At 45.2% G+C, this 20344-nt stretch overlaps 1 long non-coding RNA gene across 1 annotated transcript in view; it reads right to left on the bottom strand.

Moving 5' to 3' along the window:
• Positions 1-15810: 15810 nt before the first annotated feature.
• The window catches only part of LOC135226494 (uncharacterized), a 97044-nt gene continuing 92510 nt past the window's right edge, over positions 15811-20344 (bottom strand). Inside the window, exons 2-3 of the long non-coding RNA XR_010317235.1 lie at positions 16586-17739; positions 15811-16090 (exon numbers count right to left, since the gene is read on the bottom strand). This is a non-coding gene — a long non-coding RNA (uncharacterized LOC135226494). The remainder of the gene's footprint in view (positions 16091-16585; positions 17740-20344) is intronic.

Genomic DNA, 20344 nt, shown 5'->3' on the forward strand with positions numbered 1-20344 from the left:
CTAGAGTTTTGAAGGCAGTTAGGTTGAGGTCATTTAAAGGTGTCTTTTTAGTTCCTCACTCAGATGATCTGAAAGTAGCAGAGGATATATGGGTGGGGTGGGTCCAGAAGACTATAGCTTATGACTGGGAAAAGAGATATGAGAGACTTGGAGCTGTGATGAATGAGGATGGTTTAATATGTGTTGGTCAAAGGATTTCAGTGTGGCTGAAGGATAATTGGAACTGGAGTACATTCGTATTGTTACCTGTGAGGCATTCATTCACAAGATTGTATGTTAAGCACATCCATGAGATAGATCATGCTGGTGTAGAGGTAACCTTAGCCAAATTGCAATCCAAGTTTTGGGTGCCTGGAGCCAGGAAACTTATAAAGTCAGTGAAGGCTCGGTGTGTCATTTGTCGTAAATTGGCTAAGAAGACTGAAGAGCAATGCATGGGTCAGTGTCCATCTGAGAGACTTCAACCCGCCCCACCCTTTTTTAATACAGCTATTGATTTGTTTGGAGCATTTATTGTGAAAGACACAGTCAAGAGGCGCACTAGAAAAAGGGTTTATGGGATAATCTTTAATTGTATGGTGAGCAGAGCTGTGTACTTAGATTTAGCAGAGGGTCATGATACAGAGAATTTTTTAATGACATTACGTAGGTTTCTCTCCATAAGAGGATTTACAAAGCGTATGCATTCAGATGGAGGCACACAGTTAGTAGCAGCTAACAAAGAATTGCAAGCTATGGCCAGGAACTGGAATATGACACAAATTTCAGAGTTTGGTAGTGTTTTCGGAACGAGTTGGACATTCAACAAATCTGCAGATGCTCCATGGGAGAATGGGTGCAGCGAATCTCTGATAAAGTCTGTAAAGAGATGTATTATGATGTCTGTTGGTACTAATATTCTTTCATGGAGTGAGCTTCAGACTTGTATGTTTGAGATTGCTAATTTAATGAATAGCCGTCCATTTGGTCTCAAACCAGGGTTTGATCCCAGTTTGGGCATTTATCTTTGCCCTAATGACTTGCTCTTAGGTCATACAGGTGTCAGAGTCCCAAGTGGATTATGGATGAAAGTAATAATCCAAGGCAAAGTTTTCAGTTTATGCAGAAGATTGTAAATTCTTTTTGGAAGAGGTGGCATCGAGATTATTTTTTTTCACTATTAGTTAGGCAAAAATGGCATACTCAGCGTAGGAATTTAAGACCAGGTGATATTGTACTTATACAGGAACACAATATTGTAAAGGGTGCATGGAAAATGGCCAAAGTTGCCGTAGCTGTACCTGGAAGTGATGGTCATGTACGAGATGTAACCTTGAGGTATAAAGTGCATAAACCAGGTCCACAGTACAAAGGTCAAACCGATATGTTAATTAAACGGTCCGCTCATAGACTGATAGTTTTACTTCCTGTTGAAGAGCGTGGTGAATGTTGAGTTATGGTGGGGGGAGTGTATGATGTAATCATAATTATTTTTAATTGTATATTTTGTTTGTAACATTACATAATAGAGAAAATTAATGTTAAACAAATTATGAATAATATTAGAAACAAGTTATTGCGCAAGGTGATGGTGCTTTGTTGGGGAATCAGGAGGTGTGCGAGGCGGCTGCCGGCCGTCATTTCTGTGTGTGTGTTGACAAGTGTCGGTAGGCCTCCTAGCCGGGTTTGCAAATGTAGGCTGATTTCTGTTTTTATTTATTTGGAGAGGTAATACGTCCAGAGTGTACTGGCAGAGGTGTATGGCCAGCATTGCACCGGTTAAGCATGTGTGGGAGTTTGATATGGAGCGCCAAGGTGTAAGTTACTGCATTGATTAATCATATGTACTTATATTTATGATGGATTTGGAAATGTTATAGTGGGATGTCCTGTACGTTTGTATTTGTAATGGAGTTAGTGTTATTACTGTGTTGTGTACAATAGACTGCTTACATTTTATATTTGATTTTACGAATATTGCTGTGTTGTTTTGCATATTTTATTAGGATTACATTTTAAGTGTCTGTTTACAATTGGGGGGTTTGTTTTACTTTGGAAACTTGTTTACAGGCTGAATGTTACTCAATAAAGTATTCATGTGGCACTTGGTGACTTTGTATCTACCCGATCCATACACCATCCTTCCTCTTTCGCTTCGAGGAGTGAGTGTCAGCCCTCCTCCCAAGCCTCCTACTCTTGTGGGAGACCTGCTAAGCGGAAGGGGAAGAGAGGGAAATGCTAGGGACGGCATTCCCCCTGAACTGCTGCCGGAAGTAAGGGGGGGGTGCCTGGCAAGCCATTAGGCAACTTGGCAGCACTACGGAGCCTAGGGGGGGAATGGGTGCCTGGAAAGCCATTAGGCAACTTGGCAGTGCTACGGTGCCTAGACCTGGGTAGTGGATGTCCTTCGGGAGGGATATCTACTGCCCTTCGAGTCGAGGCCACCCCTCACTTCACACCCAGTCCACCTTCAGATGTATGTCCCTAGTCCTGCCAGGGACGTAGCACTACAAGAAGTCAAGACCATGCTTTGCAAACGAGATGTGGAGATCGTGCGAGATCAGTCACTGGGTTTCTACAGCCGATTCTTCCTGCTGGAGAAGTCTACAGGGGGGCTGGAGACCGGTGACAGATCTCTCTCCCTTGAACTGATTCGTTTGCCAGACTCGGTTCACGATGGAAACAGCGAGCTCAGTGCTCGATTCCATCAGGGAGAAGGATTTCATGCTTTCGGTGGACCTGAGGGATGCATATTTTCAAATACCCATCCATCAGTCCTCCAGGAAGTACCTCCACTTTATCCTCGACGGGACAGTGTACCAATTCAGGGCTCTTTGTTTTGGTCTCTCAACCGCCCCACAGGACAGAGATCGACTCCTCGACTTATGCCACGGTCTGGGGATCGTGGTGAATGTCAAGAAGTCAGATCTCAAGCCTAAGCAGAGGATAAAGTACCTGGCCATGCTGATCGATACGGTAGCAGCATGAGTCTTCCCCGCAGACTCGCGGATCAGCAGGTTCAGGGAGGCAGCCAGACAGTTACTGTCTCGACAGGAACAGTCAGCTCAGCAGTGGCAAGTCATGATCGGTCACCTGTCGTTACTAGAGAAGTTAGTCCCTCACGGGCGTCTTCACCTGTGGTCTCTTCAGTGGAGACTAAAGGAGTGCTGGTCACAGGCATGGGATCCACAATCCTTCCTGGTTACTCTCATGGAGGAAGTAAGGGAGGACCTGGCCTGGTGGCTAGACAACAGGAACCTCTTAATAGGAGTGCCCCTGCGCACTACCCCTCTGGAGATGCTGCTGTTCTCAGACGCATCGACCGATGGTTGGGGCGCACTCCTGGAAGAGTTGCTGGTTGCAGGAGTATTGAACCATTACGACAGGCACCTTCACATCAACTTCCTGAAACTCAAGGCTGCGTTCCTCTCACTCCAAGAGTTCTGGGAACGACTGATGGGACACTCAGTGTTGTTGATGAGCGACAACACCACGGTAGTGGCATACGTCAACAAACAGGGGGGCCTAGTGTCCCTCCCGTTGCACCAGTTGACGATGCAGGTGCACGAGTGGGCCGTAGCTCACTCGGTAGAGCTGTCAGCCAGATACATTCCAGGCAAGAGGAATGTAGTGGCAGACAAGCTCAGCCGCCAGAATCAGGTGATTGGGACCGAATGGTCTCTACACCCAGACGTGGCGTAAAGGCTCTTCGACCTATGGGGGCGTCCAGTAGTGGATATGTTCTCCACCCGGCACAACAGAAAACTCAAGGTTTTCTTCTCAGTTGTGCCGGACCCATGGGCAGCTGCAAAGGACGTGTTCAACACCCGTGGGGCAACCTCATAGTTTACGCCTTTCCCCCGTTCTGCCTGATTCGCAAGGGGATCAGCAGTGTTGATCACCAGCAATCTTCAGATGATTCTGGTACATTTGAATATACCGGACCTGCTGGCTCTTCTCTCCGAGGCACCGCGAGAGATTCCCCCATGGCATGACCTGCTGTACCAACCGCACGTAGAACACTACCACCAGGCAGTTCATTCCCTGTGTCTTCACGGCTGGCGGTTATCCACCATCTCTTGCTAGCGAGAGGGTTTTCTCGCCGAGCAGCAACAGAGATGGCTGGTTACCTCAGACAGTCCTCTGCAGCAGTATACCAAGGAAAGTGGTCTGTCTTCTGTGGTTGGTGTCGTAGACGGGGTCTCTCTCTGATCAGAGCCACTCTTCAGCAGATAGCAGATTTCCTCGTCTTCCTTTGCCGAGAGAAGCTCCTTTCTGTCTCTGTAGTTAAAGGCTACAGAGCCGCCCTGGCCCTAGTCCTTAAACTGCGAGGAGTCGATATTTACACCTCCATGGAAATATCACTCCTAATGAGGAGCTTCGAGAGGTCTTGCCCACCCAGGGAACTCAAGCTCCAGGTGTGGGACGTGACTCTCGTCCTTAGGAGCTTGACTCGCAGACCCTACAAGCCGCTCCGAGAGTCGTCAGACCGGGATCTGACCCTCAAGACCGTCTTTTTGATGGCCCTGGCATCGGCGGAGAGAGTAGGAAAACTCCACAGTCTTTCCTTCGATGTTAAACACTCGGAGGGGATTGGGATCCGTTACGCTCGATTTCATCCCAGATTTCGTAGCGAAGACTCAGAAACCTTTGGTCCCTGACGCCAGGTTTGAGTTCTTCACGATCCCCTTCCTGGAAGACTTCACCGATAATGATGCGGATGAGATGCTGCTTTGTCCTGTGAGGGTGCTACGGCGTTATCTGAAGAAAACTTGACACCTCAGGCCTGAGTGTCGACGCCTCTTCGTTAGCACTGGGGTGACCAAGAAAGAAGTACCCAAGAACACTGTTTCTTTCTGGCTTCGTGAGGTAATCCGGAAAGCGTACGACTCAGACAGGAGTGCCGACACCAGTAACCTTCGTCCGAGAGCCCACGAAGTCAGGGGCATTGGTCCAACCCTTGCATTCCACAGGAACTTGTCTGAGGCACAGGCACTGAAGGCAGGGGTTTGGGTCAACCAGACCACCCTCACCTCCTTCTACCTTCAGGATATTTCCCAAAGGTCCTTGGACACTTTTTCCTTGGGACCCGCAGTGGCTGCTCAACAAGTTGCGTAGCTTACCCAGCTCCTTTACCGGACAAGGTAGCATCTCGTCCTTGTGAGACTGCATGAATGGAGAGTGAATGAGAGTGTGACTGGCTTCTCTTCCGCCTCTTTTTCTTCCCTTTCCCTGTGGCCAGAGGGTAGTGGTCCTCACCACGCTGGACAGGACGCGATGCAGGTAAGCTAAGTAACCGAGCTCCATTATATCCCTTACATTAGGGATAGAAGCATTTATCCGTCCTTTCCCTAACAAGGGGGAAGTGGGCACCAGTGAGAGACAAACTCAATACTTTATTTTGGCCCTTACATAGGACCTATTTCTTGCCTCCCTCTTATGAATTGGTCCAGAGTCTGACCACTGATCTTGCAGTGCACACTCCGATCAGTTGGACAGAGGCTAGGTTACCGCCCCCCCCCCCCCCCCCTTTCCCCCCCCCCCCCCCCCCCCCCTTTGCTCTTACAACCAGGGAGGGAACCCAGGTTGGGCGAACACCAGTCTGTTCACAAGACTCAGATTCCACCCACCAATAAGTGAGTCTTCCTTATGTAAAGGACTGAGAGTTTGTATAACGTGTCGGAACAAATAACAATTTTTGGAAGTAAATTGTATTTTTCCTAACTATACAAACCTCAGGTCCTTTACATATAGTCCCACCTCATGCCACCCCTTACTCTGTTCCTGGGCCTAAAGCAAAGTGATATGTTTACCTCCAGTCGGGCGGGACTCCTGACCATTGGACAAGCAGTTACTGCCGAACTACCTTGTTAGTAAATCTTACGACCGGTCCAGCTGGCGCTGAATAGTAATTCCTCATGTAAAGGACCTCAGGTTTGTATAGTTAGGAAAAATACAATTTACTTCCAAAAATTGTGATTTTCTTTATGGTACAGACTAACAGTGGTGATTGTGATTACAGCAGTATATGGTAGGATAGCTCTTTGTGTTGGTTATCCTAACCTTGGAATTGTACCTGTGACTCATAGCATGCTGTGATATTGGTCCTTTGGTGTGTGTACTGATCCCCTGTTGGAAATAATGTTAATTTACTAACATCATCCTGGAGTTAGGTCACTGGAGAAAGCCTTTGCCACTGCCCAGTGATTATTAACTATTCCTGATGGTAAATATACCTCATCCTGTAGAAGTCTTGCAGAATTTGGAGAAATCGAAGAGGAAAAGAATTCATCATGTGTTGTCATCCTCCACCCCTTCGACTACTAAGGCTCCCTGCTGTAGAAGAAGGTAGTTTCTCCCCACGCTATAAAGTCCCGTCACGGGACTTCTAAGGGTCTTCCTCCTCAAACTGAGGAGGCGGTTGGGTCTTCCATTGGCTCTTCCGTTCCTTCAGGAATGGGAACTGTCACGCCATCCCCAGGGCCTAGTGTGTCGGGAGCCGTAGAAGCGCAAACTTCGGTTCACACTTCTGCTGCTAAACCTAGAGGTTCTGCCCCTAGGACTAGTTCCGTCTTGGGAACTCATTTGCAAGTCCCCAAGTGCACATAAATCTTCGGATTCGCATATATCCAGAGTCAGTGACGCTGAGTCCGCTCAATGTCCCGACTCGAGCACGGGGTGGAAGAAAGGAGCAAGTCGCTCAGGTGACTCATGCCTTGCCGGTGATCGCTCTCGCAGTGATTGCTCGGTTCCCAAGGCTGACATGATGGTCCCGCGGGACCGTGCACACAGAGACTGGTGAAGGCTAGCCATCCAGTCCAGTCCTCTTGAGAAGTTTCAGCCTCAACGAGGACTTGGACAAGTCAGAGGACGGCATTGGCTCTCTCTAGTCAGGTGCACGCTCGGCCCCACCCAGACGACAGTCACGTTCATGTGACCGACAGGTCTCAGTGGCGGCAGACATTTTGCCTGCCATACGAGAGTGTTTCCTCCAGATGGTAATACATCCCTAGACTCCCAGAGCAGCCATCACCGCAGGTTGATGGCTGCCCGTGACTTGCTTCTGCCAGTTCCGCTAGCAAGGCGAGCGAGAGCGTCCAGTCTTCCTCCCCCATTCCTTCTACTTCTTATGGCTACACTGGGAGGGGCGAGGTGAATAGGAGGGATCCTGCAGTGTGCTCTCCATAGGATTCAGCATCCAGGGACTACTTTTCTCAAGGGACCTTCGGTTCTTACCGGATGTACGTCCATGTCGTTGAGGAAGGATCTTATATGCCTGTTCCTCCTCGATTTTTACAGGAGTTGAGGAGGGCCCCGACCCGATGATCGTCTGATGAAATTTGGGGGTTTTGCCAAGTGCTTAAAATTCTTTGGAGTTTCTGGCACTCTCCGAGTGTTTTGGTCTTCTACGATCTGCAAACACTTGGGCGAAACGAGAATTCCTGATGATTGTTACTACAATAACCGAGAATCTCGCTGAATGCTCGAATTCCTTGGAATTTCTGGCGTTCTCATAGTGTTCTGGTTTTTATGTAATTTCCAAACACACTGTCAAGACAGACATTCCCAGAAATGATTACGAAAGTTGGGAATCTCGCTAAAGCATTAAATTCCCTGGAATTTCTAGCATTTGCAGGGTGATTTGGTTTTCTGAGATTTCCAAACAACTCGTGCAATGAGTATTCCACTCAGGCAATAGGTATTCCCGATGATGTTGCCCATGGAAGTGCTGCTGCTCAGTCAGGTCCTCCTTCCCAGGTTGCGCTAGGGCCTGCTGCTTCGGCATCCGCTACAGCCCCGTCCTGGATAGGAGACCTTTCTGCCATCCTGAGGAAGTTGGCGAAGAAGTCTAAGAAGAAGAGGAAGGTGTCGTCATCGTCTTCTTCGTTGTCATCTTCTGCCGCCTCCTCCACTTCTTCCAAGGCTCCTCAGCTGAAGAAGGTGGTTTTACTGCCCCCTCCCCCCCAAGAAGTCTTGCAGAGAGACTTCTAAGGGTCTGTCTCATCGTCCCGGTGAGACAGGTGTACCTTCCACTGGTCCTCCCATTCCTCCGGGAACAGGAACCATCTCTCCTTCCTCAGGGAAGAGAAAGGCAGAGACTGTAGAGGTACCAGCTACTGCCGGTACCTCTCCTCCCAGTTCTGGAGGTTCCACCTCTGAAGCGGGAACCATCTTGGGTGCTTGCCAGCGAGCAGGGCTGAGTGTACAGAGAATCCAGGTCGCTGAGCATGCTCACTGCCAGGATTCTGGTACGGGGCGGAAGGATGGTAAGAGTCACCCAGGTGACTCACCTGACCGGTGATCGTTCTCATAATGATCGTCCGGTACCCAAGGTTGGTGTGACAGTCCCAAAGGACCGTTCACGAGGCAAGACTGGGAGCAGATGTCCCCCAGGTCCCCGGGAACAGAATCGGTTGCTTCTGGGACCGTGACGTGTCAGGAGGACGGTGCTCGGTCTCACTGCGTTGGTGGATGCTACCTGTTACCCGACCGTCGATCACTCCAGTGTGATCAGACGGTCCGGGCAGCTGGTAGCGGCTCCCCTGACGTGAGAGATCGATGCTATTGTTCTCGGACCAGCGCTTCTCCACAGGGAGGCCGCTGGTCTAGACCTGCAGATGGGTAATCACCGCAGGTTGGTGATCGCCTGCAGCCCTCTCCGTCCACCGGTTCTGCCGGCAGACAGAGCGGGAGCATCAGATCTGCCTCACTTGTCCTTTCAAACTCCTCAGCAGGATACACCGGGAGGAGCGAGGTGACTAGGGGGTATCGTGAGGAGTGCACTTCTCTTGGTCCAGGCACGAGAGCCTTTGTTCCCGGTTCGGTCTTAGGACTGGACAGGTCGTACGCTCAAGTGGTTAGAGGAGATCATGGGGGAGCTGGAGAGGTTCTTCCTGCTGAAGGAAGAATCTCAGGTGGGGCTCGGCTTGGATGGACCTGAAAGTCCATTGCCTCAGGACGCAGTCACCCCCGTGATACAGAGAAGAGCAGGTAATAAGTCAATCCTCCTCTCTTTTTTCCTTTACTTCCTGGTTATACCAGAATGAACAAGGAAATAAGAGGAATTCTCTGGAGTCAACTCCTTGGCATTTGAACCTGAGAACTATGTTTTTGGCTCAATCCTAGGATCCTACCGAACATACGTCAATCAGGATGGATAGTACCGAGAGTTTGAATGCCTCTCCAGTGCTACTGTTTTGGGAACATCCAGTTCAGCTTGAACTAGTCGTCTTCGGTATCCTGTTATCACCGTAGAAGTCTCCTTTCAAGAAAACTTCACCTTTGCTCTCTTCATTACAGAATGAAGGAGGTCTGCTTCCAGTCCTTATTCTTGTTCCTCAAATGAAGAAGAATTAGGTTGGAGTGCAAAGTACAGGAACCTACAAAAATACTACCTATATTTCGCTCGCAACATGCTTCTGTTATCAGCTGCATTGTCCGAGTAGTAAGCACCTAACTGTAAATTAACTCTTCTGGTATGTGACCGAGACGAATAGTATCTTCTCTTAATTGACCTAGAACTCGGGACAGTCTTTCAGGCCTCCCAAGAGTTACCGGTTTTGATTTTGAGATAACTAGTGGTATTGTTTACCAACAGTACCACAGCATATGCTTTATCACCGAATAGGAGGGTTTTCTTCTCTCCCACCATTTCATTTAAAATGCAGATGCTCAAGCATATCTTTTTTGCGTTCGATGGTTCTAGCTGAATGCATTCCTTCATGGAATGGAATACCAGGCAACTCAAGATGACAACAAGTTGAGCAAGCGGTGTATGGCGCTGCCTCAGTCAGTACTGCTTGCTCTCCGAGATATTGCAGTTTGGTATTATTTCTCCTCTGTCGAGGATTGACTACCAATTTGAATCTCTGCTTGGCAATCACAGATTTAGGTCTCTGGTTGGCTGGAATTCTCGCATTATGTGTATGCCTATCTCTCCTGCACCGTATTTTGCGTTGTGAGAATTTTCAGACAGAGATATCTCACTAGACTCGTTATCATATTTATGTTTACCCCATGGTATAACAGAAGTCTGTAGCCTAGTCTGCCGCTTCATCGCACCTGCTGCTGCAATAATGCAGAATGATATTCTTCAGACAGTTTATCTTCTAATATAAAATTCCTAATTCGTAAGGTATTTAATTATTCTTTGTTTACCCCGAATTGTAAATGAATAACGGAAGACTTCCCCTGTTCCCCTGATCCAACCCACAAGAAGTGGTTCTTCAGGCAGTACAACCCCTGTGATTTCTTTACTGAAAGATGCTCTGCTTTCATTGCAAATCCGACAGTCTCGCCGAGCAGCAATGAAATAGCGGTTTAGCTTTTTCAGTCTTCTGTAAAGCAACAGGGATGAAAAGCCATCTTCACTCGTTGGTGTCACCGACAGGACTTTTTCTTTGATCAGAATATCACAATTTTTGGAAGTAAATTATATTTTTCCTAACTATACAAACCTGAGGTCCTTTACATAAGGAATTACTTTCGGCGTAGCTGGAATTACGGCCGTTAAATTCTTGAACAAGGTGGTTAGGCAGTAACTACAGTGTGGCAGGCGGGTAGGCTAGCCTGGCAAGATGTAAACACTCCACTTTGCCTGTTGGCCCAGTTTCAGATTGAGGGGTGGCATGAGGTGGGAATGTATGTAAAGGACCTCAAGTTTGTATGGCTAGGAAAAGTACAATTTACTTCCAAAAATTGTGATATTCTGATCAAAGAAAAAGTCCCGTCGATGACACCAACCAGTGAAGGGAAAGATATATATGGTCGCAATGACCTTATCTATCTTCCTGTCCGACATATTCTTCATAGTGATGACAAGTACCCATCCACTGGACTATCCAACTGCAGCAAAGTCTCTCACAGTCTCATAATATTCCACAGCGGATAAAGACACAGATACTCCATGGTGGATGTCGATCCTTATGGGTACAAGAACACTCCAATAGGAGAGAAACATCATCTTGTCTCCCAACATCGGTGGCGAACAAGATAACAATTTGTATGGTTGTTCTTAGCATATCCCTTCAAAAAGCGGGTGTCATGTTGTGACTACATCTCGGATGCGTGAAGCGCAGTCAGTCGGCATCTGTTGACAAGTCCAAGTCTGTCATGAGCTACGCTATGGTCCTTGTATTGGTTGATCCAGATCAGTCATTACCTTGCCCTATGGGCATGTTGCTGTACCCATAAAGGATCGACACCCATCACTGAGTATCTGTGTCTTTATCCGCTGTGGACTGCCATAGCAGAAGTGTCTGATGACACGTCTTTCTCCGAGTCTTACGAGACCATGAGAGACTTCTCTGCAGTTGGATAGTCCAGTGAATGTGGGTAAAGTTCATCACTCCGAAGAATATCAGACAGGAAGATAGATGAGGTCTCATTGCGACCATATTTATATCTTTCTTCCTTTGAGCCTGCCCACAGGTCTTTGGAACCTACTTTCCTTGGAACGGTGGTGGATGCTCGGAGGTAGTGTTTGCTTACCCCGCTCCTTCAAGAGGACAAGTTGCATCTCGCCTATGGTGTGCAGTTCTAGAGGTAAGAAGGATGCAAGCATGACTGGCCTCTCCTCCTTCCCCACCTTGTCCTTCCACTCCTCTTCCTTTGGGTTGAGGATAGGACTTGAACTGACACTGGCTGGTCGGGCGATTGATGCAGTAAGCTTACACATAGAGCTTCCTTTCTATGTTTCTTATCAGAATCATAGAAGCAATCCCACTCCTTCCTCTAGCAAGGGGAGGAAGGAGACTGGCAATAATGCAAACCCTTCCCAGAACTTTGCATTAATGCCTCCCGACTCTAAATATTCTTCACAGCCCATTTTCAGATAAGTTATGATTCCTCACTCATTTCGAAAAGGCCCAGAAGTCTGACTCTTGATCATGCAACTCCTATACTCCAATCAAGTTGTCACAGGCAGGGCACTCCTCCTCGCTCTTACGACCATGAGGAATAGCCCAGGTATGCAGAGCTCCAGTCAGTTCTAGAGGCTCACTTACATTCCTCCCACCATTCAGTGAGTCTTCCTCATGTAGGAACAAATCACAGTTTTGGAAAGTAAATTGTATTTTTCCTAACTATACAAATCTGAGGTCCTTTACATTTATGCCCACCTCATGCCACCCCTCAATCTGAACCTGGTTCAAAAGGCAAAGTGGAGTGTTTACATCCAGGCAGGTGGGCCTAGCCGCCTGCCACATGGTAGTTTCTGCCTAACCACCTTGTTCAAGAATTTAACGGCTGTAATTCCAGCTACGCTGAAAGTAATTCCTCATATAAAAGACTTTAGGTTTGTTAGATAGGAAAAATACAATTTACTTTAAAAAATTGTTATATGAAATACACAATAAAAATGCATTTTTTATAGTTTTCAATATAACCGAAGGTGCCATGTAAATTCCACCCACGACAATTTCTCCCAGAAAATTCCACCCACGAAAATTTCACCCATGTAAAATTTCACCCATGAAATTTCCACCCCCCCAAAAAATTATTTTATAAATGGGAAATAGAAACAGATTATGTAAAAAAAATGATCTTTGAATCAGGTGAAAATATAAAAACACAGATAATGTAAAAAAAATTTTAATCTTTGAGTTGAAAATATAAAAAACAAAATTATATTTAAACATTTTGATGCATTTTAATTAGTTAAAATCAGTTCTTAATTCAACCTATATCAGATGATAATATGAACAGAAACAAACAAAATATTATTCATGGAAGTTATATGCTATACCTTTTAAAAATTCGATAATGCTTGATGGTTCATAATTTTGTACGAGATGTGTCAGTCTTTCATTTACAAACTTGTATTTTTTTCTTTTTTCAGGCGAGTCTCCTTGTCTTATATAAATAATTTTAGTTTGGGTAAGAGCCTCCTCTTTTTGGAGTGAAGAGCAAAGTGCCCACAAATTTGGATGGATACTTGTTAGCGACACTCTCAGAGCACTATTAAAACCTTCCACATGATTGTTCGTCCTCGGAACAGCATTTAGAGTACGTTCATGTACATTCCACATTTCGATAGGGAAAAGAGATTCAACTCTTCGTCTCCATTCCCCTCTTCCACGCTGAACACCAATATAAGTCTGTTCAAAATCGGAAAGTAGTTCAAAACCATCAACAACATTGTGGATGGGTAAAATTGCCAAAGCACTAAAGCATTTCACTTTCAATGCAAACAAAGAGTCAGTATTATACTGAACTTTCTTACCTACTTCACAAATCTTACGCACCAGCAGGACTGACCTAAATGAAATAAATATTCTGATATATCAGCACTTACAAACACTGATGTGAAGGCGTTGTGCAAAGATAATTCAAAGTCCATGATGCATTGCATTGGCTGACTGTTTGACCTCTTGTTTATTAGGCAACAGTGCAAAAACTCAAGGGAGACACCTTCCTTTAACAACGAAATGGATCGTGAATAGCTGGGTCCGAGATTTGGAGAAGCTTTAATCATTCCATCATAGGACCTTATGTTATCTGTTGGTAGATCATCCAATCAAGCTTCCGCTGCAAATATTAAAATACGGTCCGAGTCCTCTATACCACTATCATGCACTAAGAAAAGTGATCCATCAGGAAGATATTTATAAGAATCTGGAATTTCATATCCTGTGCGAGATGTTGGAATGGCAGGAATCCCTAAAGTAGTTCGTCTCCAGTTCTGAATATTACGGGAAAGGCAGTACTATACATTTTGTAGCCGTGATTTTCCATTATCGTCTAGTGGCATCTGCAATTACATCTCTGGTCGATAATCCACATCCTCCATAAACTGTATCACGCATTGCACTCACAGCAACATGTGCTTCAATAGCTGCCTCTGAAGCGGCATGAGTATGCTTACCCGAACTATACAGCAATGTAGGCTCATTACAATTACAAGGCGTGTGAATACGAGCCTTGCAGCCTTGATAAAATAGTTTGCATCGCCAATATGTTTTCGTTTTTGCGGGATTATCTCGGTACTTCTTGTATACATAGTTTTCCTCGTCATACAATTTCTTCTTTCTCTTTTCACTTGTAATAAACTTTAATGCCATTGTAAATATTCAAAACATAAAATGGCTTCAATGAATATACTAAACAAGAAATGGCTCTAGTTATTTTATGAAGGTCTCACCAAGGAAAACATTAAAGAAGACAACTATTTAAATTAAGTAAAAAATAATTTAAATACACTTTGGTAAAGATAGTGGTTGTTTAATGAAGATGGTTCTTTAAAGTAATTACCATTATGTAAAGATGGTAGTTGTTTAATGACGATGGTTGTTTAACAATGATGGTTGTTTAATTTAATTAAGCAGAAAAAGGGGGAAAATAAATTGTTTTTTTCCTAACTATACACACTTGAGGTCCTTTACATAAGGAATTACTATTCAGCACCAGCTGGACCTGTCATAAGATTTAATGACAAGGTAGTTTGGCAGTAACTGCTTGTCCGGTGGTCAGGAGTCCCGCCAGACTGGATGTAAACATCCCACTTTGCTTTAGGCCCAGGAACAGAGTGAGGGGTGACATGAGGTGGGACTATGTGTGAAGGACCTCAGTTTTGTATAGTTAGGAAAAATAAAATTTACTTTAAAAAATTGTGACTTGTTCCAGCACGTTATACAAACCCTTGGTCCTTTACATAATGGAAGACTCACTTATTGGTGGGAGGAATCTGAGTTGACTACCGCCATTCATGCGGGGGAGGTGCGGGGAGGAGACCATCCCACCTGTCGGTCCGCAGTTCAAATGTCTCTCGTGACTGTCTGACTTGTGCTGTTTGAAATTTTATTTATTAAACTTGATCATTCCTTGTTCTTTTTTGGTTGTGAACCATGCGTTTGCACTGTATTATCAAACCCATCGGTCAAATAAGCCTTCTTGCAAGGAATAAAGATTGCGCATTCATTGCCACTATAAATAAAGTGTTCATCAAAAACAGCAGTGCCTGGTAGTTGCACAACTGCTCTTTCAATATCCGATATACGAGGTGTGTCTATTAAACGAGACTGATTAGATAACTTGCCTTTATTCATATGTATTACAAATTCAATATACTTTCCATCTGCACTAATATATTGCTGCAGTCTCCTTTTCCACTGGTCAAAGGCAAAGAGGAAATTAATTTGTGTAAGCTGTTTCAACACATCTGCCAAAACGTGTCCCTTTCAGCACTAGTATAACCTTTTGGGAAACGATAAAGGACACACGGTTATAAATTGGGTGAATATGGAGGCTGTTCAAGTGTAGTAATTTGCTTGTTGATCAAAACTTACTTTGCAGAAAGTGCTGTTGTGGCGGCATCACAAGATTATAAAACAAGTGGCAAATCCCTTCCCACATAAACCTAATCAATTCAGCTGCCGAACTTACCCTCTGTCATACTTTCCTCTTTACACTACAGCGTAACGCAGGACAATGCATGTAACTGACTATATTTTGATAGTTTAAACACAAGAAAAAACCCTTTATAAATAATCATAATTGAAAGTTATAATAGTTTTATCACAAGAAGTGCATTCAGTCCTTGCACACAAAGGGCCTCTCCCCCGTGTGTACCACCATGTGGGTCTTGAGTTTTGATTTATTGGAGAACGACCTCCCACAATCATTGCAAGTGAAAGCCTCTCCCCCGTGTGGATCACCATGTGGGTTTTGAGATTTGATTTATTGGAGACGACCTCCCACAGTCATTGCAAGTTGAAAGCCTCTCCCCCGTGTTAGTGAATCACCATGTGGGTTGATTTGGATTTATGGAGAACGCTCCAAATCATTGCAAGTGAAAAGCCCTTCTCTCCCCGTGGTGAATCACCCATTTGTGGGTCTGCAGATGTGATTTATGGGAGAACGACTTCCCACAATCATTGCAGGTGAAGGCCCCCTCCCCCGTGTGGATCACCATGTGTCCACTGAGATGTGATTTACTGAAGAACGACCTCCCACAGTCATTACAGGCGAAGGGCCTCTCCCCCGTGTGGCTCGCCATGTGGGTCTTGAGACTCGATTTATGGAAGAACGACTTCCCACAGTCCATGCAGGCGAAGGCCCTCTCCCCCGTGTGGATCACCATGTGGGTCTTGAGACTCGATTTATAGGAGAACGCCTTCCCACAGGGTCTTGCACACAGAAGGGCCTCTTTCTGTTGGGTCCCCCATCCATGTGGGTCTTGAGATGATTTATGGAGATGCCCCTCCACAGTCACTGCAAGTGAAGCCCTCTCCCCTGTGTGGGTCACCATGTGTCACGAAGATTTTTTCTTTGGTGAGAACGACTTCCCCACACTCTTGACACAAGGGCCTCTCCCCCGTGTGAAATCCCCATGTTCCGAGATTGATTATCAGAGAACGCCTTCCCACAGTCCTTGCACACAAAAGGGCCTCTCCCCGTGAATCACCATGTGGATCTTGAGATTTGATTTATTGGAGAAGACCTCCACATTCATGAAGTGAAAGCCCTCTCCCCCCTGTGGATCTCTGTGTGGGTCTTGAGACTCGATTTCAGGTAGAAGGACTTCCCACAGTCCTTGCAGATGAAGGGCCTCACCCCCATGTGGATTGCCATGATGGGGTTTCCTGAGACTTGATTTATCAGAGAACGCCTTCCCACAGTCCTTGCACACAAAGGGCCTCTCCCCTGTGTGGATCACCATGTGGATCTTGAGATTTGATTTATTGGAGAACGACCTCCCACAGTCATTGCAAGTGAAAGCCCTCTCCCCGTGTGGATCTCTGTGTGGGTCTTGAGACTCGATTTCAGGTAGAAGGACTTCCCACAGTCCTTGCACACAAAAGGGCCTCTCCCCATGTGGATCGCCATGTGGGACTTGAGACTTGATTTCTGGGAGAACGACTTCCCACAGTCCTTGCACACAAAGGGCCTCTCCCCCGTGTGGATCGCCATGTGGGTTTTGAGACTCGATTTATGGGAAAATGACTTCCCACAATCCATGCAGGTGAAGGCCCTCTCCCCTGTGTGCGTCACCATGTGTCCACTGAGATTTGATTTCTTGGAGAACGACTTCCCACAGTCCTTGCACACAAAGGGCCTCTCCCCTGTGTGGATCGCCATGTGGGTCTTGAGATTTGATTTATTGAAGAACGACCTCCCACAGTCATTGCAAGTGAAGGCCCTCTCCCCTGTGTGGAACTCCAAGTGGGTCGAAGAGGGCTTCTTAGCGACTTCCTTTTTGATGGGCAGTGAATCGCCTTCATCTCCGAAGGCTGACGTAAAATCCTCACAGTGAAACTCCAAGTCGTCATCAGACTCATAAGACACCTCCACTTCTGCCTTCATTTCCAACTTCATTTTCGTCATTGGATCCAAAAAGACAGAGGTATAGCTGGCTGGGGCATCACTGCCCCCCACTAAACCTCCATTTTCATTCTTGATGAGAGACAGGGATAATGGGTCCTCGGTCTCGCTTTTCAACTGATATTCTAAGGTGCTCATTTTAGCCTCTGGTCCTTCAACGTCATTTTTTTATGTACAGAGTCACCAACTTTTCTACTTTCTTCTATTGTTATTCATTGCTTCTATCACTCGTTTTTTTCTCATTTAATTTTCTCCCTTTCTTCCTTTTACCAATGCACAAATCTGATGTCGAGAATTTCTTATTTACTATTTTATGAACATTTTGAACTTATTTAAAACTTCACATGAACTTGCACTTATACTCGTCATGGGAGACCTGTTCTTTTCGCAAACCTTGACAACGTAAACCAATGAATGACCTCTTGTTCAACCAGGCAAAGTCTGAAATATGAGAAGGTATAAGATTATTACAAAAATCGACATAAATCTGAAGCATTTAATTTATTGTTCATAACAAACTCATCAATCATATTGAGCCCATAATGAGGTTATGATTTCCACAGACACTGATGTCCAAGTCTCCCAGATGAACAGTTGTCCACACACAAGTGTCTGTAAACCAACAATTTATTCTGTCGTGTTTCTCGCAAGATTCCTCTCCACTCTGATGGACATAATTTTGCTGTCTAGTGACCTGTAATGTGGATGTTAAGTGATGCTGCATGCCTCAAGTACTCACTGAAATAATGTTGTTCCACTTAATAACTTGTTTACAAGTGATTTTCCATTCAAAAATCACAATTTTTGAAAGTAAATTGTATTTGTCCTAACTATACAAACCTGAGGTCCTTTACATAAGGAATTACTTTCGGCGTAGCTGGAATTACGGCCGTTAAATTCTTGAACAAGGTGGTTAGGCAGTAACTATCGTGTGGCAGGTGGGTAGGCCAACCTGCCCGGATGTAAACACTCCACTTTGCCTTTCGGCCCAGGTTCAGATTGAGGGGTGGCAGGAGGTGGTCATATGTAAAGGACCTCAGTTTTGTATAGTTAAGAAAAATACAATATACTTCCAAAAATTGTGATTTGTTCCTACACGATATACAAACCCTTGGTCCTTTACATAAGGATTACTCACTGATTGGTGGGAGGAATCTGAGTGAGCCTCTAGAACTGACTGGAGTTCTACACACCTAGACTGCTACTCCTGGTTGTAAGAGCGAGGAGGAGTGCCCTGCCTCTGACAACTTGATCGGAGTATACTAGGAGCTGTATGATCAAGAGTCAGACTTCTGGGCCTTTTGAAATGAGTGAGGGATCGTGACTCATCCAAAAAAGGGCTGTGAAGAATTTTTGGCGTCGGAGACATTAATGCAAAGTTCTGGGAAGGGTTTGCATTATTGTCAGTCTCCTTCCTCCCTTTGCTAGAGGAAGGAGCGGGATTGCCTTTATGATTCTGATAAGAAACATACAGAGGAAGCTCTATGTGTAAGCTTACCGCAGCAATCTCCCTACCAGCCAGTGTGAGTTCGAGTCCTATCCTCAACCTGAAGGAAGAGGAGTGGAAGGACAAGGTGTGGAAGGGGGAGAGGCCAGTCACTCTCGCATCCTTCTTACCTCTACAACTACACACCATGGACGAGATGCAACTTGTCATCTTGAAGGAGCTGGGTAAGCAAACACATCCTGCAACCATCCACCACTGGTCCAAGGAAATGAGGTTCCAAGGACCTGTGGGCAGACCCAAAGAGAAAAATAGATATGGTCGCAATGGCCATATCCATCTTCCTGTCCGACATATTCTTCGGAGTGATAACCAGTACCCATCCACTGGGCTATCCAACTGCAGCGAAGTCTCTCGCGGTCTCGTATCCAACTGCAGCGAAGTCTCTTACGGTCTCATATCTCATATCTCGTAATATCCGCAGCAGATAAAGGTACCGACACTCTATGGTGGGTGTTGATCCTTATGGGTACAGGAACACGCCAATAGGACAAAGTAATGACTGATCTGGATCAACCGATACAAAGTCCACAGTGTAGCTCATGACGGTCTCGGACTCTTCAACAGCTGCCGACTGACTGCGCTCAGTGTAACTGTGTGAGGCGAGCAGTCATGCATCTGAGATGTAGTCACATGACAATCGCCTTTTGAAGGGTTATGTCCAGAAACCATACAAATTGTCTATATTCTTGCCACTGATGTTGGGAGACGAGATGATGATTTTCTCGAGGCCTGAGCCCATCAGACGATTGATCTGATTGATTGATTGTGAGTTTTCTGGCGTCACAACTACCAGGGTCACCGACGCCGAATACTAAGTGTGATCTTTTAACTTTTATAATATATTAAACAAAATTTTAAATAATTTTTATTTTTTAAAACAGATACATATAAATTTGATTTAAAAAAAATAATAAAATAAATTTCTGATAAAAATAAGAATAAAATTCTAATAAAAAGAATTGTTAATTAATCTGAACAAATAACAATAAAACATAAAAAAGGGGAAAAAAAGCATATACTAAGACAGCACAGCTGTCAGATATATTTGAGAAGACCAGCTTCTTCAATAAAAGAGATAACGTTATTAACACACATGCTTTCTCCCAACAGTTTTGCCATGCTATAATTACCACCTGCTTCACTACTATAAGCTAAAAAACAATTCCTAAGTTCCACTAGACTGGGACACTCAACCAGCAAATGCTTAACAGTCAGTGGAACTAAGCAATCGTCACAGAAGGGCTCATTCTCCCCATTCATCAGATAGCCGTGAGTTAAATGTGTATGGCCAATACGTAATCTACACAATACAACCTCCCACTTCCTTGGTATTAGGTCATATTTCCAAGGGTGTGTCTGTCTAGCAATTTCTTTCATTTTATTGAGGCCTACTCTGTCCCACTGAAGTGCCCATAAATGCTGGACGTATTTCCATATATCAAAGAATGTATCACGATATGGAACAGGGCATTTTCTCGGTAACAAAGTTTGCACTGCTGATTTGGCTAGCTTGTCTGCTTCTTCTTTCCCGATATGTTC

This window comes from Macrobrachium nipponense, chromosome 14 (assembly GCF_015104395.2).
Source record: "Macrobrachium nipponense isolate FS-2020 chromosome 14, ASM1510439v2, whole genome shotgun sequence".
Lineage (NCBI taxonomy): Eukaryota > Metazoa > Arthropoda > Malacostraca > Decapoda > Palaemonidae > Macrobrachium > Macrobrachium nipponense.